The sequence below is a fragment of the Anser cygnoides genome, chromosome 10, assembly GCF_040182565.1.
Source record: "Anser cygnoides isolate HZ-2024a breed goose chromosome 10, Taihu_goose_T2T_genome, whole genome shotgun sequence".
NCBI classification, from domain to species: domain Eukaryota; kingdom Metazoa; phylum Chordata; class Aves; order Anseriformes; family Anatidae; genus Anser; species Anser cygnoides.
Window position 1 is genome coordinate 16,764,657 of NC_089882.1, and position 25,034 is coordinate 16,789,690.

The 25,034-nt window shown below is 40.7% G+C and overlaps 1 long non-coding RNA gene across 21 annotated transcripts in view; it reads left to right on the forward strand.

Annotated features, from left to right (window-relative positions):
* Positions 1–1,690: 1,690 nt before the first annotated feature.
* LOC106042788 (uncharacterized) overlaps positions 1,691–25,034 on the forward strand; it is a 121,033-nt gene continuing 97,689 nt past the window's right edge. For 17 of the 21 annotated variants that reach the window (XR_010834031.1, XR_010834039.1, XR_010834033.1 and 14 more), the window contains exons 1-8: positions 1,691–1,838; positions 5,065–5,238; positions 16,266–16,364; positions 16,753–16,848; positions 19,523–19,740; positions 20,806–20,861; positions 21,397–21,981; positions 23,471–24,575. This is a non-coding gene — a long non-coding RNA (uncharacterized lncRNA). Of the gene's footprint in view, positions 1,839–5,064; positions 5,239–14,638; positions 15,423–16,265; positions 16,365–16,752; positions 16,849–19,522; positions 19,741–20,805; positions 20,862–21,396; positions 21,982–23,470; positions 24,576–25,034 lie in introns of those variants that run through there. The other 4 variants (XR_010834027.1, XR_010834023.1, XR_010834024.1 and 1 more) reach the window with 4 other exon arrangements.

Genomic DNA, 25,034 nt, shown 5'->3' on the forward strand with positions numbered 1-25,034 from the left:
TAACTTCTCCTGCCATAAAGAATGAAATCTGTCTCATTCTATTACAACAGCTTTAGAGCTTTTTTAGACTTATTCCACCCCAGTTTTGCTAGGGCTATTGACAGAGACTGGACTACTGGATCTGTCCCCTTAAAAAAACATAGAAGAGATGAATGAGGAAAACAGGGGATAAGTTAGGCCAGTCTATGCAAAATGTTGACAGTAACCTCAAGTATTGCTTGTGGGTAGAGCCATATTACCAGCAAATCCTAAAGATTATCAGTAGAAGGATTTTAGTCGTGGAAGTTCTGTTTTCTAGTGTGAAGAAGGTTTGAGGTGAAGCTGAATTTCCACCCAGGTGATAATGCTGGCTACATTTTCACTTGTAAGAACACGGAGTGAATTGTTTGGCTAAAAAAATTTAGCCAAAAAAAAAATAAAAAAACCTTAATGGATCTCATGGAAGCACTCGGTAGCCTCAACTGTGACTTCTGAACCTTTAGAAGTGTAGTATATGGATTGAATTTTAAGCTTTTTTCTAGCTTCCTGATGGGATACATGGGTTTGGTTCTTTCTTTTTTTTTTCTTTTTTCTTCCTTGCTATGTGATTGCTTTAATTTTTTTTTTTGTTGGCTTATTTTTCTATTTCATTTCCTCTGTTAGGATGCAGTAGTTCAAGTCCCCAAGAGGGGATAATGTCCTTAAAATAAAAGGCAATCTGCGTATTAAGGATTGTTGCAATGGAAAACTAGTGTTGGTTGGTTTGTTGCTATGTGGGACTGCAACGAAAGGAGAGTAGGAGTAAGAATACCCAATAATTTGATAGTTAAGGAAGCACAGAAGTATGCACATACTTTTGTACAAGTTCTCGAGCCTTGGGTAATTCTTTGTCCAGCTCTGTATATCCCATATCTGACTATTAGTATGGAACAGCCTATGTTCGTTTATCTCAAGTCTCTTGCACCGAATTGTCAGTGGTTATGACAGAAATCTGTTGATCAACGCTGGATTTTTTCAAACAGGTTTCCTGCAGCTAGTCTAATAATTTGTAAAAGCAGTTACCATTTGAACACCAATAGTTATGTCTCCCTTGCAAGCACATTACATTATGCAATTTAGAGCTGGAGTAAGGCTTAACTTCAGTCAATAAACCTTGTGGCTATTGGGAAAACGTTTCTGTACTCAAGGTCTGTATTTGATTTCTTGGTACATAGATTAAAAATTGAAGATTTTTATTCAAATACAAATTATGGATTATGCACTTCAGCTTCGGCAGCCCTTACTCACACCTCTGCACTAACAAACTCCTGCTCAACCTGTTTGCTTGGCTGAGATGCCTTTTGACATAAGCTAATGGAGGTGCCTTCGACAAAATAAGCACTGTGCTTGCAGTGTAGTTGACAGCAACATAAGACAGGAGGACATCCTGAATGATTCTCAGGGGCTGCAAAACTGTGTTACATCCCTTGTATTTGCTGCTGCACCTGTTGCCTTTGGAAGGTTGTTACCGGCAGTGTGTAAAGGACCTTGCTCCACAGACACGTAGATAATCTTAGACCCTCTTCTGCACTCTTTTCAGGAAATTCAGTGGTTAACGTTGTTTTGTACAGTTCCAGGTGCATTATAACTCAAAAATTCTGTCAAGAAAAACTTACATTGCACTTCAGATGCTCAAAATTTCATCAGACAATTTTATTGCCCTCCCCAAGGTAATCCTGGTTTCCATTCTGCAGGCTGAAGCAAAGTAATGTTCGCACGGTCAGGGGGAGCTCTGTTAGAGCCGAAGTTCCGTGATGCAGATGATCCAGAATTCCTAAATCTGTGCAGAGTGGCCCTTTCCCTGAGCAACCACCAGACTGGTAGGTTTCAGTTGAGGATATTAAAGCATGGAGATCCCCTCAGATTTACAGGGTGCCTAAATTACCTAGGGCAGATGTTCTCTTAGATGAGAGAGCGCACAGACTGTAGTAAGATTTCATCTTCCCTCTGGATGAGTAGTTACCTTGGCAACTATTGTACTGCATGAGATTTTGGTTGCTAGTAACTAGCACAGTAGCAAAATCCAACGTGATACATAATACTCAATACGCTTCTGAAGACAGCAAGCACGTGTCAGCATAAGCAGTTATGCTGTTTGCAATGCAATGGCTATGAGCTCATGCCGATAGCAGCCCTACACTCAAATTGTAAGTTTTAGTGTTACCTAAAATGGAGAGCTGTACAGTATTACACATTATCAGTGCTTTTTCTGGAGGAGCTCTATCAGAATGAATGCAAGCAAATTTTTTCTGCTTACATTTCACATCTTTAAAGTGCCTTATTAAACTTTCTTAGTAGAATCAGACTGTATAGCTCCTGAAGAATCCTCTTAAAACAAGGATTGTGGGAGTTGAATTAGCTCAAGCTGCCGAATTTTTTTTTTTGAAAAACCTCACATAAATAGGAGAGCGTGTGCACTGTGTGATCTTTCAGAATGCTCTCAGTAGTGTGCAGCAATACCTTGCTCTTTCCTTTCCTCTTCCTCCTTTCTAGTCCAGAGCAGCTGTAACTGCCAGCTGCATGAATGGTGTTTTAAGGTAAGGTGTAGTTGATGAGTGCTGACAGATAATGTTTCCAGAGCCATCCAGACCTGATCTGGCCTGCAAGTCCTGCATTTAAAAGCGCTTGCTTCTTACCACTGCATTTCATTCTTTATGGCCACACAGTTTACAACAATGAAATCCCCTTACTTGAGGGTTCATAATTCCTCTTCTGTTGTATTTCTGGTGGTTCTATAAAATGTCAACAGGGCTTGTTGTTAGCGGAGCTGATCAATGAGACCTGCATAGGAGAATCATTAGATCAATCCTGCAATTAATCTAAGAGGGTTTTTCTGCTGTAAACTTTTCTTAACAGCAAAAAAATGGGGGAAAAAAGGGAATCATTTCCCAGTATCAGTGTGTATTGCTAAATCATTCCTGAAGCATGAGAGTTTGTATGCAGGTGTTCCCATGAGTTCCAGATGTTCCGTGGTACCTGTTACCAACGGTGGCCAGTTGGTGGTATTCCTCATTCTTAGCACCTGATAGAGACTTCAGAGATCCGCTTCAGAGCTTTTTCTTTCTCTATACCTTTCATACTTTTCATGTTATAATTACTTTATTAGTCTTCCTAGCACATTAATTCATTTAATTCTGGTTATTCTGCATGCATTTCTACCATGTTTGGAATATGTTTTCATTATAGTAATTGGTCGTTGCAGTGTTTTCACCTGCTCCTGGGATGGGTGCAGTGCATAGGTAGGAAAGACTGCAGAGAGAAGTCGGTGTCTTAGCCACGTTCTGACTTAGTGCAAGCCAAGTGAGCTCAGGAGAGCTAGGCAATGACTGAGTTTTGCCAAGAAATTTGGAAGGCTGAGCAAAAAATGTGAGACTGGGAGTAGAGAAAGTTGTACTCCTTGCATGGAAAGTTAGAGGTAGGAAGGACTGCTCTTGACTGGCTTTCTTTGCTGAAGGTGTCAGGGGCAGGTATTCCTATGTAAGGAATGCTGATGGGGATAGGACAAGCCATGCTGATGTTAGGTGGTTTTTTACATAGAAGTTTGAAAAAAGTTCCCCAAAGAAAAAGATGACTCAAAAGGTAATTGCAGTTATTTTTTAATTTAGTATATTTATCTTAGAGAAGAGCCTAATACAGCAAAAGAAGCAGCAAGTAGCAAGTAGTTCTGCAGTTTTAATGTAATGATCACATCCTCTCGTGCTTTTAATGTGTTGGTGACTTTGTTCTCAGTAAGAACTGTGTCTGGAGAAAATAGCAACTTGTGGCTACGTGCTGATGTAGTAGTCATCATTTTGTCCATTATCTCCTGGCACAAGCTGCTTTCCCACAGCCTGTCTTGATCTGGTTGTGCCCTCCCAGAGATCTCATGCTGCAGCTAAAATGGGAGGTGGAGGCTGTTGAGCTGGAAGCGTGTTGGTGAAGCTGTGGCATTCTTGTCTGGCCAATATGCTCATCTCCACAATAAAAAGCTGATGATGAAGTCACAAAATACCTTTTGCGTTGCTTTTGTAGCCAGGAATCTCGAGGAATCACTGTGACAAGTTTAGAAGGACAGTGAAAGGTGCTGAAATTCTAGTTCACGTTAAAGCAGGAGCCCATTTTCCAGGCACTCAGCATAAATGTAGCTGGTGGTCAGCGGGCAACCGGTCCCTCCAGGGTCTGGTGTAAGTTACAGCAGAATTTGCAACTATGTCTTTTAAGTGCTGTGGTGCTTTGGGTGCTGAAGTGGACCACAACTGCTGAGTCAGATGCAAGGGTAGATATTGTCTTGTGAGTGGTGGAAGCTGGCTGGATTCATCATGTGGCTCCAAGTACTGAGCGAGGATGGGAATTCACAGCTGGAGTGTCAGATTCTGGCCTACCCTCAGTGTGTTGTCATTGTTTGAATTTTAACAAGATCGCTCCCTTCTGGTTCTGTTTTTGTTTCTTAGTCATAGTTTTTGGTCTTTCTATAGCAAATGCAGTTCCTCAAGCACTGGTGAGTACAGGAACTTTTACTTGATTTTGAAACAGTTTGAGTCTTATTCTCCTTTCACCAGTCTTGCACTCTGTAGCAATAGCTTTAATAAAATCAGTGCCATTTGAGTGCAACTTGAATGCTTTGCCTTCACTTCTGGAAATGGAAAATATCTCATCGGAATAGAAAGCTAGTCATTTTTGTGCATAAATCAGTGGGAACTCTGTGGAAAGTCTAGCGTAGAGAAAAGAAGAGCAACTTCGACATGAACATTTAAAACCAATTTATTAACATAAAACTGAAATCTGATGATTTTAGGGGAATTAATGTTTCACTGCTGTTTGTGAGTAGAGCACAATAGAGGGTAGGTTTCTTGTTCAAGAACAAATTCATTTACACAATGAAAACATGTCAGTAAACTTTTCAGAGCATCCACGGTTGTGGATGGGAATGCTCAAATGTGGCATGTGATCAGGACTGTGCTTCCTGCTGTAATGAGCCCACTGAAAACTTCAAAAGGAGATTTCTGTGCTGCACCTTGCTGTGTATGTTCACAAGGACTGTCAGTCTTACCTTCCTGTTTGATTTAGGATGATGAAGGCAGAGGCAAAATCAAACTGAAAGTGAAGCGAGTTTGGTTTGATGGAATTATAACTCCTAGTGTTCTGGGAAAGGAACAATGATGCCTCTTCTATGGCATGTGTGATGATGCACCACTGTCAGCTCTCACATGACAGGCACCTCAGCACTGGCTGCAAATATGGGTGAGTGTTGCAACTGCAGTCTTAATTTTAAGCTTTGTTTTCACAGCTGTTCAGTTCTGGGACACCGAGAGTTAACACCAAACTTGTAAGTCACTGCTCTCCCAAAGGGTAGGACACGTGCACCTCCAGGTTTTTAGCATTTAATGTTTTTTCACAGGTTCAGCTCAGTCCTCAGAGAAGCATTTTGGTGGTGTTTCCTATTCATATTTCTCAGTTCTGTGGAGTTTGTGAGACTTGTGGCCAGCTTCACAACACAAAAGCATTCTTGGAAGGGTAGACAGTCCTCTTTTCCCACCCTGTAACACTGGATTACTGGGAGTCATCAGTAAGTTCTCTTTTGCCCTGCTCTGTAAATAACTATGAAGTTGCTAGCCTGAACAAGATAAAATGAAATATTTTACATTTCTAAAACCTAATACTTTCTTCCTGCTGAAGAAAGGGCTGGTGTCTCAGAAAGCCTGTTCAGTTTTCCAGCTGTCTGAAGTAGGGTGTTTGTGCCCCCAAAAGTTTTTCCAGCTATATCAATTTTATTAGAGAGATTCCCTCTCCCTCTAAACTTCTTATTCCTAAAATAGCAGTCTGCAAGTGCTCCTGCTACATCACGTTGCATACAGGCATTTGAATCTGTGTTTGTGCTAGCATACTGGAGACAATAATATCCCACGCTGTGAATTTGTGTAAATGCTGCAAATGCATTGTGGGGGATAACATACACTCAATTATACAGAGCATCTTTCAGAATTCCTACAAGGAGCAACAAAACTGACAGCAAGAAATGCACTAACCAAGTCATGTGAAGCATTTGCCAAGTAGAGTGTGATTTTAGTCCTAGGCAATAAAGAACAAAGACAAACAACGTGCTTGCTGCTATATTAATAGGTTTTATTTTGCTACAAATCTTAAACCACATTCTGCAGCTTGTCATGCCTTTGCCATACTAAACCTTCCTGTAAGACTTTGCTCACGTCTTACTCGTGTGCTTTCTTTTCTGTTAAATTTGCCAGGAAATGAAACAGGATAGGAATGTTAGGGTAGTACTAATAAGAAGATAATGGGCCTCTTCTGGTGAAGAAGAATGACTTCATGAATCCCATGTCTACTAGCCATTGAAATCTGCCAACCAGCTTCTGAAAACTGTATAAAATTTGAATTTCTTGTGTGGAATCTGCTAGGGCATTGTCTAGTCTCTGCAGTTCAAATTTGTATGATATTATGTATGCTGCTGTGACCTTTGTTTTTAGCTAATAGTTCACACCTAACTGTTCGAAAGCTAACTGACTTAACTCTGCAGATGAGTGTGCACCCTGCTCTGTAGACCCAGCCTTTTTTTCTTATGACTGTACTTCACCGCCTATTCCCTGCTTCGGTACTTAAAAAGGATGAACTCCACTCTTACTGCCTTTTCATGAACAGTGTTAAAATATTTAATGGAATCTGGTTTTCTCTACCAGACTAAGTGAGGTTAAGCCTTTCTTTCTGTCTCACCTTTTGTTATTTAAGGTTGTTATTAATGATGAGAGGCTAACCAACGTTTCTTAACTAGGTTGTCCTCTCCTGTATGTCTTGTTTTCTAGACTAAACTCTCTGCATAATAAACTTTTCCTAAAGGAAATTTTCCAACAGCCGCATACGCTGTTGATGCTGTAATGCCTGGCTGTTTTACTTTTTACACACAAACAGATATCTGGCAACTAAAACTGAATTTGTTAGATCATCTAATATTCACATGGTGGATGACAAGCAAAACAGTTGGTGAAATGTAGCTTGGTAAAACTTGCTTCTCCCAGAGCAATGTTATTTGTCTTTGCGTTAGATTAAAAAACAGCTTTTTTTTTTTGACTAGCTTGCTTTCTAAGTAAGACAGCTACTAGTAACACCTTCTAGTTTTAAAAAGCTGTTATTTATTCATTTAAATTATTTATTTTACTAGTTCTTTTTGTAGCTTTCATAGCCTAATTTGTATTAGGTATATTTCTCATAGTTCAGATTTTTGTTCAGGTTACTTTTTTTTTTGCACTTGTAGCTGTGACCTTCAGTGTTCGGACTTCTCAACCATGTTATACTCAGGTCATGTCACGTAATGAGGTTACCTGAGAGTTCCCACTATAAATCCTATTTTCTAGTGTGTGCATCTACAGTAGTCCACTGTACAGACTTCTTGTTGGCTCTCACCTGCTAATACTTTAGAGGTGCCAGCTAAGTGTCTCGATTTAGCAGATGAGATGGAAGTTGAAGCTTTTCTTGTCATTGCTTGCAGTCAGTCTCATTCTTGTTTAATTGTCTCTGATATTCCTAATTGTTTTAGTTGGGCTGTGGTGTGCAGAAGTGACCATGGGAATAATTCTTCAGCTCTGTTGAAAGCTTTCAGATGCTATTGATGGTCTTTTCACCGCTAGACAGAAGGCATGAATGATTTGAATGATTGCTTGTTGTAGAGTACCTTCTGCAGAGTCTGCCAGCAATTTTGGAAAGCAACTAGATAGCATCGTGCATTAGTAACTAACGACCCTTTCCCCTCAGGGCTGTTTATTCACATTTTAAACAGCATGGTAATACTAAGAAACTATCTGAGAGTTCAATACAGTTGTGTAATAGACATTTTTCTATTTACATTTCACTCACTGACTATTTTCAGTACAAGAGTAATCACAACAGCTAGAAATTGCAGGAAGCCTCAGAAGAGATTTGAATTAATAAATGAAGGCAATTGACTCGGGAAGTGAGCTTTGCTTTGAGGCAGGAGCCATTTCATGGCACCATAAGGGCTCTCTGGCATAGCCTCGTGGGAGGAAGGGTGCTGCTGTGGCTGGTGTCCTTGGTCTGCACAAAAATCTCTCTGTAGGTCTGGGCTCTCATTCTGGGAACACGCAAAGAATGCAGAGCTTGGTTCACTCGCAAGTCACTCTGTGATCTTTTTTCTTAATCCTTAAAGACTATGGGGTAACCTTTATCAAGTATATTGTGTTGATGTACAATAAGGAGAGCAATAAAAAAAGTACTTCCTTGTCAGAAAAATATATTAGTATTTCAGGCAGACAACTGGGCTAATTTTCACCTTTGCATGAACATAACTCCTAAACAGGCACTTAATAAATTCAGAAATACCTGAACATGCAGGCTTAATACTTGCTTTTTAGAAGTATCCTTCTGACAGACACTTGAATGCTCGAATGTTCATGAAAAATATAGGCAGAGCTTTAGTAAGAGTAGCTATGTAATTCATGTCCTTAAAATTTCTCTTCTCAATGACAGCATTTATAGCTGGTAGTGATTTCCTCTTTTGCACTTTTGCTTTAAGAATGACTTTTAAAATAACAAGTGTCTGTTCCGTGGGGACCTTTTTCCTCTGTTTATGCTTGCCTTTTGAAAGCATAAAGTAGTCTAATGTAAATGACAGCTTTTGGACTTCACCCTAAATACACAGGAGTATAAGCTATTTTACTTTCGTTCCTTCAGTCACCACATCTATAACAGCTCTTTTTCTCATTTTCTAACATTGGATTTCATGGTATTTCATTTTTGGTAGCAGTATTTCTGTGTCTGTGGACGCTTGACTTTGTCCAAATCATCACTGACTTCTAGTGCGAGAAGGAAAGGAAAAAAAAAAAACTAATTTTAACAAATTGTAGACAAATGACTGTTGGAAAAATGGCTCATTGAGGAGCTACTGTAATTAACTGAAACTCTAATCCTGTAAAGTTGCTCTGTAGGAACACTTTCATAGAGATACAACTTATGAGAACCCTTCTGATCATGTGAATTTAAGCACGCAGACATTTTTTGCAGAATCAAGATACAGGTGCTCTACTTTAATAGTTCTGTGAATTCACTAGGGCCGTTACCATCAGCCGAGGGGATTTCATATCCCCCATGATCCCAGTCCTGCACTGGGCAGGCTGCATGGGAGCACGCACGTTCTCTCCCCTGTGGACCTGCAGGAGTTTCGGGTGCTCAGAAGTGATGCCAGCGGCAGGGCGTGCACACAGCGAGCGCGTCCCTCTCTGGGGCAGCGTGGTTCACCGCACGTCTCGCAGGGTATGGAGATGGGAGAAAATCGGGGTGCTTGGATGCTCGTCTGCCGTATGACTCTAGATAAGACTAGTGACTTTAAAACCAGTTGACTGCCAAAAAAAACCCACCAACAAACCATGCACTCATGGGGAAGCAGGTCCTTGTGCCACAGCCAGCTCGCAGCAGCCGTGGGGCTGGAGCTGCTGACTAACGCACGACACGCTGCTGCGAGATTGCTGTGCTCAGTTCCCCAGGTCGGGGATGACTTAAAGCAGCACATGTTCCACATTAGTGCCCAGAGGCAATTGCTGTTTGCATCATGACAGTGTCAATTATCACCTACAACACTCCTGCAAGGAGTAAAATGGCCCTGACAAAGATGCAATTATTTGGCAATTTGCTTCCTTAGCCCTCTGATAATGTCAGTGTTTCTCTAGCGATACTTTTAAGCCGTGGTGTCTCACAACACTGCAATGAAAGCCCCAGCTTCTCCTGTCTGGTTGGGCCTGTGTGTGCATGGGGAGGTGTGCTGCCTAAAGGAGAACTCTGACCTTTCAGACCGAGCATCGTCGCAATTCTGCTGGTGAAGCTAAATAGGTCACTGCAACGGAGGAGCTAAATCGGGGGCTGACAGACAGAAAGGGTGAGCACACAAGGAAGGAAGCTTCGGCATCTGCAGTGATTTCACTTCTGCAGTGTTAAATTTACACCTTCAGCAAATTGTTCTTGGGCCTTGGCTGCCCATGTCCGCAGTGCTGCTGAGCTGGCAGACCACCACCGCTCCGCGGCTGTAGGCCCACCGTTGCCCACGCTGCTCTGATGGAGGAGGAGGGAAGACGTCCGCGTCGCTCAGTGTTTTGTCAGCTGGGAGACAGCCGGGGATCGCTCCCTGCGCAGGGAATGCTGGAGACCAGAGGTGACAATATTGAGTTCAGTCCCTAGGTCTTTAGGATAGCTCCTGAGTACAAAAGCTGTAAATGGGCTTACACACTGCTGCTGCTGGCTCTTCTTGCTGTGTTCCTGGCTGTGGCTCTCTTTTACGTACAAATGCTTGATCCTTTGAAGCTGACCTTTACATCAGCCCTAGGAAAAGAGGTGTCCCTCTGAATTTCCCCAGCTGCTGCTGATTGGTGCCACTTTGTCTGCTTGCAGGAGCAGCGGGGAGGCAGCCAGGCCGTTCCTCCAGGCTGTGCTCAGGGAGCACTGGCAGCGGCTGTGTCAGCTGATGTTCTGCCCATAAAGACTTTTCCTCCACCACAACAGTAATCTGGCATGTCTTTAGGACTAAACATGCTTTTGGGAGACAAAAAGAAAAAAATAATGCTGTAAGCTTTATTTCTTGATTAGTTTCTTATTTAGAGTATGTGCTAATGATGTATTTAACAAGAGATCTGGAGCAGGAATAGTTAAGTGTTTCCCTAGCATTAGTGAAAACTTTTTTCTGGAGTGCATCCCATCTGGCCTCTAGGGAGAGCTAGTATAACTTCTGTGCTTTTCCACTGGAAAAAAATTATGTTGCTGAAACACAACTTTTCTTCATGAATCTCTCTGTTTCAGTAGATTGTCAGTTGAAGGAAAAGTGAAAAAATCTGGTGATGAAGCTTGAAACATTGTGTTTGATCATTTTCATAATGGCCATTGTGGGAAATTTATTCCAAGACAAGTTTATTGTGTATGTTTATGTTGTTACATTGTTGAAACGAGTGGCAATCAAAACAAATACCCCCAGAAGAATTGTTAAACATCGTGGGAAATGTTTTTATTCTTTTGAATTGTAATAAAATCTGCAACATTTAAAAATTGCAGACTATCTTCTAAAATTGCAGGTTTTCTTATCATTCTTATTAGCAAGAGAGATGATTTTTTCAAATGTTTGTACATTCACACAATTAAAATACAGATTTTGGTTTCTTTGACCTCTTGGCTTCCCCTAAAAGAATGAAGGCATGTATGAAGCAAACACGAGGTATTGGTGGATTAATCTTAGAGAAATTTTTGTCCTGAACATAGTGGGATAAGACATCTGTTGACTGGCCATCATTAGCCCAATTGTGCTACTTGTTGGCCTAACAATGCAGTGCTCTCCAGCACCAAATTCAGTAAATTCACGTCCCCTTATATGGACTTATGTATGCAATTCCGCTCCACAAAAAAGTGTCAATCACTTGAATTGCTTATGCAACAAAATGCTGCTCGTTGATAGCGGCGCTTATGAGTTGCAAGGAAAGTTTATATCCTTCTTGGTGATTAGGGCTGAAAACCTAATTATGATGCGTTATAACATCAAGTGATGCATTTCTGCAGCTATTGCTCCCTCTTAACGCAGGTAATTGCCTGCAGAAGCAATCACTGTTCTTGTAATAGAAAATAGGAAAATGCTCTGCGAACCTTGGTGAAAGAAATTGGAGGTAGCGCTCTGTAGCACCACCCCCCCCCCCCATTTGGACCTCAGCAAGGTTTTGGATGCTGTGCTAATGCAAAACCCACCTTCATCCACTGCGGTAGAAGACTCAGACATTAATATTTTTAAAGCCAAAATAGACAAGCGAGGCCTGCAGCTTGCTCACAGCCATCAGCACTGCAATGAGATTACCTTTGCTTTCCTCTTGGAATAACCTACAACTCGGCTCATTTTGTAGTCTGATGAATTTTCCCAGACAGTGAGTTTACATTAAACAATGGTAAAACGTGCACTGTAAGGAACATAACATTCAAGGATGATTATTGCTAGCATGAGGAGTTGGAAGGCTTATTATAATAACTAACTGGTACTTGTTGTGGTAGTGTTACAGGAAGAGTGCAAGTACAGAATACAAGATTATCCTTTCAAAAGGAAGAAGCTCAGTTATTTAATTCAGGTTTTTAAGTGGGTCGGCCAGGGCACAGATGTTTGAACAGAGATGGCTGATTAATGAAATTGCACAGGAGCACATTCTCTAGCCTTATTCTTCTGAATGGTGCCAAACGCGCATCGGAGGGCTTGACTCTTTAGGTGCTGTTATTGGAGTGCTGGGTTGCTGTTCTGCCAAGAAAAAGGAAGAGATTACAGCGTCTGTATTTGTAGTTGTGAAACTATTAGGAAGCTCCTTGTTTATGGCAACCCCTACAGAAGTTAGGGTGATCCCTTCCTTGTACGTACATGCAAAGTTCAGGCTATGTCATGGGAAAATCTTTGGCTTCGTTAGCAAGCAAGACTTTGTGGTTAGTTCCCAGGTCAGAGGACTAGAGGAAATGGATTCATTCATTTAGTAATCCAATAAATCCTCTCTGCAACAGCCTAGCTTCTTACTGCTGTGAGAGCTGCTGCAGCAGCTAGGTTGCGGGTCTGCACACTAGCTTTTGTTCTTCTCATCTCCTGTGCATCTGAATGAGGGCGATAGGCTGAATCTTCAGAAAGCTGTACAGCTTTGTATTTAGGATTTAGATGAAGAGGTGACAAACCTGACAAACCTCTCCGTAGTGGCTGGGAGCTACTTGTGTTCTTGTTGAAACCCAAAGCTGGCTTTCTTGGCGCTGTCCTGGCATTTGGTGTTCTTAACTGCCACTGATCCAGGAGAACTTGTCACAGATTTTTAATCATTGTTGCCTTGGGCCAGACTGGAAATAGATGTTAGCGATGTGAGACCCTTTCTGCTGCATGTGAAAGGCTTTTGCTGCCTTCTGATCCCTGGGAAACCTTTAAGGGTGCAGATGATTTCATCACTTAATATGGGACCATGCTCTTTATTTGAGTTCCTTACCTAAATTAGGCATTTTTGACTGTGGATTCTGCGTAGTTGATTTATGAAATTATCAAACAGTTACTTTTAGGCTTGTTTTCCTTTTTATACAACTGCCTGTTTCCAGAAGCAATGTTATTAAGAGAGTACTGAAAACTCCTTGAGCTGCACAGTTGGAGCATCATTTTACAAAGTATTGTTTCTCCATCTGTGATTTCTGGATAGACTTATAAATGTTCACAAGTATACTCGAGGCAGGCCCGGCACAACAGTGAAGTAATTTTTTTTTTTTTTTGGAAATATCTATGAGGCTATACTTGCTTCCATCATTCAAAATTTTTATTTTGGGAGGAAAACACACTAGAAGTTAAACTAGTGCAGCACAAAGCAAAACATTTTGAATGTGTTTAATGAGAAAAAAAGTCTACAATTTTATTGGTACTAGGCAAGATCTTGGAGATACCTTTCAAAGGATATTTAGTTTTCAAGAAGGAATTGGGGCAGACACATTCTGACATTAATAAGTAAGAGGGAGTAAATAATTGGCATTACTTGCACAGGGGAAATGATTCAAGTATGACATAATTAGATAATATTAAGTGAGAAATTAAGTGGTAAAAAGATTTTGGTTTAACAGGAAAAACTGCGTGCTGAAAATTTGCCTATTAAATTAATTTCACTGCAAGTTCCCTGTGAAACTTTAAGTCTCAGGGGGTCATTTGTCAAATCTTCAGTTAATGTTTCATTGAAAGTAATTTAAACTTGTTGGAGAATTAGGAAAAAAAAAAAAAAAGGTAAAATTTGCAAGTGTACATTATCTCCCCCCAGCTCCATGCTGTCTTGACCCTTCTGGCTGACTTTGGCTGCTGCTCATCAAATACTGAGCAGCTGTTGGTGTAATTGCATTCACTGCACATCCCCATAAAATAGAATCAAGCTTGGACTTGCCAAGCACACAAGAGGAGCTAAAGGGGAAAAAAAGAAAAAGGAGGGAAAAAAGGAGGGAAAAAAGGGGGAAGAAAAAAAAAAGGCTGTTGCCAACGTATTGCATCCTGAGCTGGCATTAGTGAAGTTACCTGTCACTTTTCCACTTGCCCTTGGCAATTGTGTCATCCATGCTGGAGGGAGAGACCAGCATGTTCAGTACCAGCTCAGTTTTTGCTGCTGGTGCCCCTTGAGCTTATCAAAAAGAAAATATAAATGAGAGCATTAAAAAATAAAGAAATGCCTAGTCATAGAAGAATATTCAACAGCCTTTGTTTGGGAGCGGTTCAGAACCAGAGACAATGGTGATGGAGTTGGGATGACCCAAGGCGTCCTAACAGCAGCCCTGTGAGAAGTGGACGTGTAAAGCTGCTCTCCTCCTGCTCTTTTTAATGGATGCGAAGTTAATGCACATTTAAGAGGAAGAAACTGGTTTTAAATTCTATTTCTAAATACTTCAGCTGATATTTTCTGAGGCTTAGGTGAAGGCATTTTAATTGTAAAAAAGACTGTGCATGTTCATGAAAATGTTTCGTTTTCTGACTGGGCAGGTGAATTGTAAGCTTCTTCAAGAAGACAAAGGCCTGTGAAAGATCACAAGTGTTTTTGACACCCTTGCACATAAATCAAAATTTGTGTAGATTTATCCCATTAGAGATAAGCTTTGCTGGCATGATTAGAAACTTTGTCATGAGTTTGGTGGTAATGCATTAGCTTAAATGTATTTGGCGTGATTAACATCAGTTTAACTTAATTCATTACATGTACGATTAGAAATGCGGTGTGGGGTTTTTGTCTGGTTTCACCAGTGTAACTGGGAAGAGTCGTGCACAGCATGGATTAGTCTGGTGCGTGGCAGAGTCTTGAAAAAACTGTCGTGCCCACTTAGCGTCCATGAAACAGAAATCCATTTCAGCAGATTTGGAGAAGTAGCTAGTAGCAGTGCTATGGCAATTTCAATTAAAGGTCTGAGAATGGTAATTATGTTTACATACCAGCAGTCTGATTAAATGTAAACTAATTATGCAAAAAGCTTAAACTGTGACCTGAATTACTCTTGCTGAATCACAGTTGAATTTCAGGAGAGTTTTTGGATAGCACATTATCATTGCAGAAGCTTTCCTTTTTTTGTAGATGTGTGATATTACTGATACTGTTGGAATAATCTGACCTTCCTTTCCTGTTTCTCTACTTCTGCCATCCAGCCGCAAGCATAACCTTCAGCTAATTCTGGGTTCAACTCTTCAAAACCCTGTTCACAAAGCAAGAGGTATTCAGTTCCGCTGGTACAAAAAAAAAAAGGGGAATATGAAGTCTTTGTGTAGATGGTTAATCTTTTGAAGCAAGTATGAATTCAGAATGACTTGCTATGCTGACGTTAGAAGAACTATGGTCTATGCAGTGCTGGAGTTCAACTAGTAACATAAAACAACAGCCCTGAAGACTTATGCATCATGATCTGACGCAAGTGTAAGCTGCAGTTTTAAACCTCTAATACACAACAAAATCATAGAATGGAAGAATAGTTGAGGTTGGAAGGGACCCCCAGGAGATAGTTGGTCACCTCCTCTGCACAAAGCAGAGCTAATTTCAATGTTGCATTGGGTTTGCTCAAGTCCTGAAAGTCCAGAAAGTCCTGCATCCTCTCTGTATGTTCCTGCAGCACCAATGTTTCCACTAGGGGACAAAGCCCATTAGGTTTGAGTGAAAAAATACCCACATCAAAGTTTTGTCTGGCTCGTATTTCCTTTTGATGCAATATAAATCAGTCTCAGGGCCTGAATCACAAGCCTCAGTATAGCATTCCATCATGCTTTCATGAAATTTCAATATTGAGATCAAAATACGTAGAAAAAACGGGATGTGTATTCAACAGTGAACATCATCCCACAACTTCAGATTTGCAACTTTTACATCTATTTTAATACTCATATAAAAATGTGAACAACTGTAGCAACAAAGGAGAACAATTAAATTCAATTAGAACTGACTAGTGTTATGGTATTGCGAAGAGATTATATCTTCTAATTTTGAAAAAGTGATTGTTTTTACAGTTCAAGGATTACAGCGCCTCCAGTTCTAAAAATGTAACCTTCTAAATTGAATAGGTCTCAGAATAAGTCACCTTTTTCCCATTCTTAGTCCAAAAGGAGCAGAGCCCTAATGCCCTGCAGTGTTTTTGCTTCTGTTTGCCAAATGACCTCTATAAGAGCTGCTTCAACTGGTTGCTTGCTTCTGTATGCTGTAGACTATAGACAATTCCCATAGCAGAAACATCACTGCAAATTATTTTCTTTTTTTTTTTTCCTACAGAATTTGTTTTGTTTCTGTTCATTGCCTACATGGAAGACAGAAACTTACTGAAGATCTGAAGTTCATCCCAATAAACTGACCTTAATACTCTCAAAACAGGTATATATCATTATGAGAATGTGGATTATTGCTGTGATATTTATAGTGTATAATCTGTTAATTATAGAAATTCATGCTTTTTAAAGCCATTTTGGAACAAAGTCTTCACTTTCTAGTATTGTTGGCAAGCAGCTTATATTGTTACATGAAAGTATGTCTCTGTTCTTATGTACTCTGTTTTTTTGGGAGGGATAATTTAATGCTTTTGAAAGTAGTAGAGGTTCAGCAATAGCAGATGCGGAATTTTGGTCATGCGATTCCTGCTGTGTTAAAGAACTGGCGCGCACACGTACACAGCCGGAGTGGATTTGACGCTTGTACCAAGGCCTTACAAACCTTAGGCTGAACATTGCAAAGATAAAAACTTACTATTTTTTCCCCTTTGTAGTTGTGCAGTGTATCAATCAGCCCAGGGATTTCTTTAAAGCACCTCTACTTGTGGTGGGTAGAAAAACTGGGAAGCACAAGTAGCCCCCTCTATTCAGTAAGTACTGATGCCTTTGTCAACAAGCTTTTCATGGGTTTAGAAATAACAAATAGCATCTTTTGAAGATCAAAGAGGTCAGTGACAATTGTTTTGGGTTTTTCTTGGTTATCTTTTAAGTATTCAGGCAAACCAAGTGCAAGGTACTAAAGTGTTTTGGCTAAAGATGAAAAATGGCTCTTGTCTTTAAAATCCAGAACCAGTCTAGGCCTTCAGTGCCTCTTAATTAAAGTTTTCTCATTTCTTTTCTGATATGGTTACTTATTTTGTCCTTTTAAGTGTTCTGACTTCAGCCCGGGAAACATAACTTTCATACTGATATTTAACATATCCAAGATTAGAAACAACATGTATCCTACAGTTTTAATTTTCTGACTATTGGTATGATTTGATTAAAGAGGTATTCAACTAGGTACAATTTCCAAGGAGTTGGACAAAAATCAACTTTTCCTATTAATAAGGATTTTGCAACCTTTTAAATAATTTTCAGTTTGTTTTAAACAGCCAAGGAGGAGTAATCTCTTAACCACATAACTTTTTTTGAGCTGATGGACTAGATTTTGATTATCGGGTCTCAGGAAACTTCCCTATTCCACTTAGTATTAATGTGATAAATAATATGCATATCACATAACATATTTAGGCCTTGTTGTCAGTCTCTAATGAATCAGAACTTTGTTTCATGTTGCCAGATATTCTGATCTCCTCTTCACTCCTGCTTATCAGGAGATTGCTTGGGCGTATAATCGGTACTGACAGTCTCAGAAACAGCCTTTTCAATTATTTATCGCTTTGGTATCTTCCTGTTTTAAACCCTGACCTGCCTGAAAGTGTTGTAGACTTATCTGAGGAAAAAATATTATTTAGACAAATAAACAAATTTAAAAAATAATAATTCTTGTTGACATTGGCTGGATCAGCAAATCACATCACTATCCTAACTAACTCCTTTTGCCTTGTTAGTTCAAACCTGAGTTTTTTTCCATGCTCTTGTTGCTTTTGTCAAATTCTTTTACTTCATCTCAGTGAAGAGTCAAACCTTTTCTTCTACAAGTCAATTTGTATGGCTTAGGGAACAGTCTTGTTCCTGTATTCATTTTGGCCATAGTGCTGTTGAAATTATGAACAAGGAGGTTTATTGTAATAGTGGTGTTTTAGGAATAGGGCTGAAAAAGTCTTAATGTTGGCGTTGTCTGTTACTGTTTGCTACTTTGGATCAATTTCTCAAGTTAACGTTATGTCTGATAACTCATGGCGGTACAAGAGCTCAAACTGAGGGGGCTAGGAGCAGATAGAGTGATCTTTCCTTAGTTATATGGCTGGGCATATCCAGAAGTTGTCTTTTGCCAAGGACATGTGGAGCTCAGAAGCTTCCTCAAGGTCCAATACTTGCTTGTGCAGCATGGCCCATGGGCAGCTGTGCTGGAGCAGGCAGGGAGCAGCTACGTGCCTCTCCGCAAATTGCCAGCTGAGTGCTCACCCAGTGCCCACCGTGCTGGTGCAGGGGCTGCTGCAGCCGTGGCTTCCCTGGGAAAGCACACCGAAACATCGTGACAAACCACAGGAACCCTCCCTGCCGCCTGGCGCTGGAGGTGCTGTGTGCTGCCACGCACCTATGCTTCAGCCTGGTTTGTCTTCTGAGGATCCAGGTATAAGGTTCCCTGGAGAAACATATAGAATATTAATGTGCAAGATGAGTGTTGCTCCCGTTTCTGGCTATGGTCTGGATAAGGCAGGTAGTTGAACTGTCTCCTCTTCTGCCATCTCCCTGCTTTTTCTAGTGGGGCTGATTGTAACCTATTGGAGTAAGAATAAGAATATTCCTAAAAGCGTTGTGCTGTCTTGAGATTTTCTGAACCCAGCTGATGCAGATTTAACACTCTAACTCCAGACACGGGGATTTAAATTGATGTTTGCACTTCCAGAGCTCAGTTTGGGAGAGAGCTGTTTGTTAAGAAGTTCCTAGACCCATTAACAGACATTCTCTTTTATCTGACTTCAAGTGAAAGCAGTTTTGCTTTAATTCACTGTTTGAAGTGGTGTGACAGCATATGCAGTGCTAGGCTTTGAAAAGTCACAGAGCTGTGTGTCATCAACCTAGAAATGACAAATCACATCATACTGATTAACGGCGTTACCTGGAGGAAGGATAGTGATGTGACATTGCACTAGATGTGATCAAGAACTTTAAGGGATCCTGTAAATAATGTCTGTTGAGGGCAGAGGACAAATCTCCTTTTGATGCAGACAAACATCTGCTTGTTAAAACAAGACTTGGGTCTAGTCAAAGCAGTCCCAGTCTAGCCTGTATTACATTGCAAAGGATACATTAGGATATTATCCTCTACAATCAACACCGTTAACTTCAGCTCTCTGATAACCAGTGCTAAAACACTACCAGATTGACTACATTAATAAATCATTAAAAAGCTCTGAGCTGTATGTATGCTACAGCATGACTGACACCTCAGATGATTTCCCAGTAGAGATGACTTGTCACTGAAGAACAATTTGAGTAAGCTGCATTGACTCTACTACACATTTAGTAACCAATATGCTGAGCAAAGGTATTTAGATACTTGGTCTAGTAATGTGGATGGCAGAAGTATGTATTTGAGCATGGTCGTTTGATTATTTCGGGCTCATTTGGCATCTTTTTAATGTTTAATTCCAGGGGAGTGAGTTTGCTGAAAACTACGTAATCACTACAGCAAGTTCAAAGGAGTTATTCAGAATACTAAAAGACTTAATGTAATACACACCACCTGGAGATCTGCACTGAGAACCTGAGAGCCTGTATACAAAGCAGCGTGAAATTATTCAAAATGACTATAACTAAAAGAAGAAGAAAAATATGATAACACAAGTGAACAGAATATTTCTTGCCCGCAGGTGGTTTGATTCTGACAGATGAAATTACCTTTGTTATCTGCAATACTTGGATGACTTAATGGAGTGTGCCGTCAGCAAGTTTGTTGATGACACTAAACTGGGAGGAGTGGCTGTGTGTATTTAATGAACTTGTTGCAATGGTGTTTTTTTAAAGCCAGCCAAGTGCTACCAAGGTTTACTTTTATTTGATACTGCACAATTACTTGGATGCAGAAAGGATATCTAATAGAGAGAGTGAACTCTCTCTGGAGTTGACCACTACAAGAGAGTAGACAAGGAATAATTGTTGTAAACATACCCCAAGCATTGTTTTGAACATATTATTGTTACGAGATGCCTAAAAATAGCATTCCAGGATTTGCCTGGAAAGCTCTTGTCTGTACTAAAGACAAATGGATATGCCACTTAGAGCCTAATATTTAATGAGAAAAGCAATGTTGACACAAACTAAATTGCTTTAAAGCAAGGTCAGTCATTTTTCATAAAGGGAAAGCTTTGTGTTTCTACCAGTCAACATTTCCTACCAGTGACCTGATTGGGCTGACACTTATACAAGGATGGAAGAAATTATTCTACTGTATATAAATACAGATATGCTTCTGGTTTTCAGTTTAGCTGAGCTGAACAAATATTAGCTTGGAATGATCTGAAACCGAAACATTGCAATAAATCAAACATTTTTTGTGGGTTGAACGGAGGACTATATTCAGTCACAAGTAAATTGAAATTTCAACTGCCTTAATAAAAGCAAAAGGCTTGACTCATAAAATGGAAAAAGCTGAAGTGAAGCTCTAATTTGCAGGGCAGTTCAGCTCAAAACTATTTTTCTTTTATTTATTATGAATAAACTTTTCTTAGGGTAAAATCCTTCAGCCCTATATTTTAAAAATAAGTGCATGTATGTCCAAGGGAAAGGCAGAATCTACAATGTTTATTCAATTCTCCCCAGCAGCAATATACTTTTCTTGGTAAAGATGAAAGCTAACGCTTTCTGTACTTAAAGTTTTGTTTCAGGACAGTGTCTGCTTTCATAACAAATTAACCTCTTCTTTCTCTCTATTTCAGATGCCAGAATTTTAAGACTGGAGTCTACCTGGAACTACATGTGAAGTTGAAGTGAGGTGATAATAAGCACTAAAACAGTATACTACTAAAAAACTGATTTTTCCCTTTTGAGCATCATTTTTCCCCTGACGTAAGGGGGATGATCTGTATTTATTATTTCTGTAGAATTCAAATGTTTATAGTAATTTACAGAATTTAATAAGTTCATATATTAATTTTAATCAAAAAATACCTTGGAAAGAATTTAAAATATGAAGGGCTTTTGGTAGGTGGGAATGAGCTGACTCTGGCCAGCTGCCCACCCAGCTTACCTTTCACTCCTCAACAGGATCGGAAGAAAATAAGATGGAAAAACTGGTGGGTTGAGATGAAGATGGGGAGATCACTTGCCATTTACTGTAGTAGGCAAAACAGACTTGACCTGGGGATAATAAATTTATTGCCAATTAAAAATAGAGTTCTTTACATCCCTGCCCTGAGTAGCACAGGTCATTGGTGAATGGGGCCTGTGGTCAGTCACAATAGTAATTTCTCTTTTCTTACCATCCTCTTATTACTCACACCCTGCTCCACTCTGGGCCCTTCCCACAGGCTGCAGCCCTTCAGGATAAACCTCCTCCAGCATGGGCTGCCATGGGGGTAGCTGCTCCACTGTGGTCTCCTCATGGGCTGCAGAAGAATCTGCTCCAACATTTGGAGCTCGTCCTCCCAGAAGGATGTGACCTAAAGAAGCTACTATTAGAATCATAGAATCAATGAAGTTGGAAAAGACCCTCAAGACCATCAGGTCCAACCATCAGCCTGACGTGCTGAATCCCATCACTAAACCATGTCCCAACTTGAGACCATTTCCTCGCATCACTTGTCACTTGTGAAAAGAGACTGACACCCTCCTCACTGCAGCCTCCTTTCAGGTAGTTGTAGACAGCAGTGGGGTCCAGGAGGTGGTACTGCCATCCAGAGGGACCTGGGCAGGCTGGAGTCATGGGCTGCCAGGAACATCCTGCAGATCCACGAGGGGAAGTGCCAAGCGGTGCCCCTGCAGAGGAACCTCAGGGACAGCCAGCTGGCCAGCTGAGAAGCGATGTGACAGAACAGACCCTGGGCCAGAAATTGCCCTTGCAGCAAAACCAGGCTGACGGTACGCAGGCTGCATCAGGAGGGATCCTTCCTGCGGTGAGTGCTGGTGAGACGCACCTGGAGAGCTGAGCGCGGTGCTGGGCTCCGTGCTGCGAGAGGGAGTGGCCGCACTCGAGAGAGTCCAGCAAAGGAACGCTTGAGACTGGAGCATATCTCCGGGAGAAAGCCGAGAGCTGGCACTGTTCAGCCTGGAGAAGAGGAGGCTCAGGGGGATTTTGCTGGGGTGTACCACTGTCAGATGGGAGGGAGTCAAAAGATGGAGACACAGGCTCTTTTTACTGATGGATGTTCAGATGGGTTCTTTATTTTTGTTTTAATAGTAAGTGGCAGGAAATAAGATTTTGAATGCTGCAAGGTCATGTTTCAGGTAGCTCCAGCTGGAAGAAAGATTGCGCATTTGTTATTTTGTCCATTTTGACTTTCCGTAAGAATTTTTTTCCAGTGTCCTCTTTCCTTTCTTTAGCATGCAGTCTCAGCCTTCAGCAAAATCTTAATTTCAACTTTCAACCTTAGGGACTGAAGATGCTCCTAATTTCATCCCCAAACGTGTATTTTTCTTACTAATGTTTTGATTTTGGAGGAGGGGAGGCTGGGAAGAGAAGGAAAGGCAGAGTAAGGAGTGTGTTATCTTTGCAGTATCTTCAGGAGGCTGGGTACTCCCTTGTCATTTGGTCTGCACATTTCTGTGGTAACATCCTGCAGGAGGTTATAATCATTACTGAAGAACAGTTTCAGTGTAATTTTGTCTCTTACTGACTCAGCACTGTAAATTTTTAAAGCTTTGAGCCCAATTGCCCTGTACAATAAAATAGTCGTATTCCTTTTTTACTTGTATTTAAATGAGATTATACTATTACAACACTGGGTAACCGAATGGAAAATCAGGATCTCTATTTTTCTATGCTTATGTCTTCTGTGCTGAGTTGGTTGAAGACGCCATTCTTTAAAAGCTTCACCAAAGGTCTATAAGTCACTTTTTGAAGGATGGGAAATGTATGCTTTATAGAGTGGGGCACAGCAGGGTGCAGCTAAACAGTGCATCTGAGTAGGACTACATCTAAATTGAAGTTTGTGCACACAGTTCACCGAACACTGTGCTGCAGATTTATTATATTGTTGTAAGCACAATTTTACTGTGGGCAGCAGAGAAGCATGTAGGTTTTCCCTCTAGCAGTATGTGCCTGTGCTGCAGTGCAATTGTTTGCAGCAGTGAGATGTGGCCTCTGTCTGATACCATTTTCCCTGTATCCAAATTCAGATCAAGGTTGTGCTGCTGTTTGGTGCAGGTGAATTACTTTGTCTGGTGTCCTGACATGAATGCTGATCTTAAACTGAAATTGTCTGGGAGCTGGGGGAGGAGAATTGAATGGTGGTGAAGAAAACTCTTGTTTAAATGAGACATAAAACTGATTCTGGCCTGAATGCATCTATTAAATACTTTCCTGCAGTCTTCCGGAAGGTCTTGTATCTGATGATCCACCTGTCTGTAATGTGCCTTTGACTCAGTTCTCCTTGGCTTTTTCAGGGAAATTGGTAATCAGCGGTATGTTGTCACACCTCGTCACAGCAGTGGCTACTACCAAGCAACGAATGAGGTGCTTCATCTCCCTGGGATCCCACGTACCCTTCTGCTTTAAAAAGAGAGGCAGCCCAAGGAACTTAAGGCCCTGATGCCGTTCCTCTTGCATTGTGCACATGGTTTGTCAGCCTGGACTAAAAGGTGCACTGCTGTTTGAACGCCATGGAAAGCTGCATGGAAAAGCAGTGCCTCCAAGGATGCCTTCTGTGATCACCCCTGTTAAGCACCTGCCCTCCCTCTTTGTTGCCTTTTGCTGGCCCAGCTGCCAGGTCTGTTTTTGTATTTGAGGCTGTAGCTGTACCTTGACTGTTCACGTCCCTGTCTATGGAGGTACTGGTGGTGAGGGCACCTGTGAGCGACATGGTGGCAACAGCCCTGCTATCTAACATTTCTGTCTGAAGAAATTGGACGTTGTTCTCAGTGAACATAATAAGATAACTTTCCTGCACTGCCTACAGATGACATTTTAAAGTAACAAGAATTATGTTAAACTAGAAAAAGAAAATGAAGTGAATGCTTTCTGGGTATTGTGTTGATCAGTTGAGACCCTTTCAGTCTACGCAAATGGTTCTTCTCTGTGGCATGGTGGGTTTGTCCTGAACCTTGTCCTTTCATTTGTTTCATTTTGTTTTATCAAACTATCATTTATGAAAGCAATCTGGCAAATACGATACAATACAGACTGACTTGTGGTATTCCATCAGATCAGATAGATGATGCCCATTTCGATTTCTGTGTGTGCCAAAGTTGAAGCCCAGTACCATCATTTTATCTGCAAGCATTATGTGTTTACATTTCCAGACTGTTTTAGCAGAAGTGCCTGGCTATTTGGGGATAATGCAAGCTGCTCGTGCTGTGTACTGTGCATGAAAAATGTCCACAAGCACAGGGCTTCCTGTCGAAAGGATTTGGACACCACCAGCCTGACACCAGAGCTTTGGAGCCACATCCCTGAAAGATTTTCTTTGAAGTATCAGAAAAGATTTACAGGGGGCCTGTGGTCTGAACACTTCCAGTGTGGTGAAGTAGAAGAAACCAGAAACCAGTCATGGTAAGAAAAATCACTTCCTAAACCTCTATTGTTGTTTTTTAAAATTTTATACATGAGTTATGTTATTTTGTTTTCTATTGCTGGGTGCATTAAATATCAACCCTTCCACATTTTTTGGCAAGACACTTCATCTGTGGCAAGCAATAACCCTCCTATTCTCCCCATATCTTTAATAATTATCATTTGAAAGGTTTTTGCAATGAGAAAATGAGAGAGCATTTCAGTTTTTCCACAGTTTTTTAATAGCTTGAAGAATTATCCAGGAGAAGAAATGGTTGCTATAATTGGCCTAGAACTAATGAAAGAAGAGCTTTGATGAAACATATTGATATTTACCATGGTCTGCCCACAGAAGCAAATTTCTTCATTAATTCTTTTTTCTTTAAATTCAAATTAATCTTGGGATAGTAAATATTACATGCTCTCCCCTTAGAAGGAATAGAATTTGTCACAGAGCAG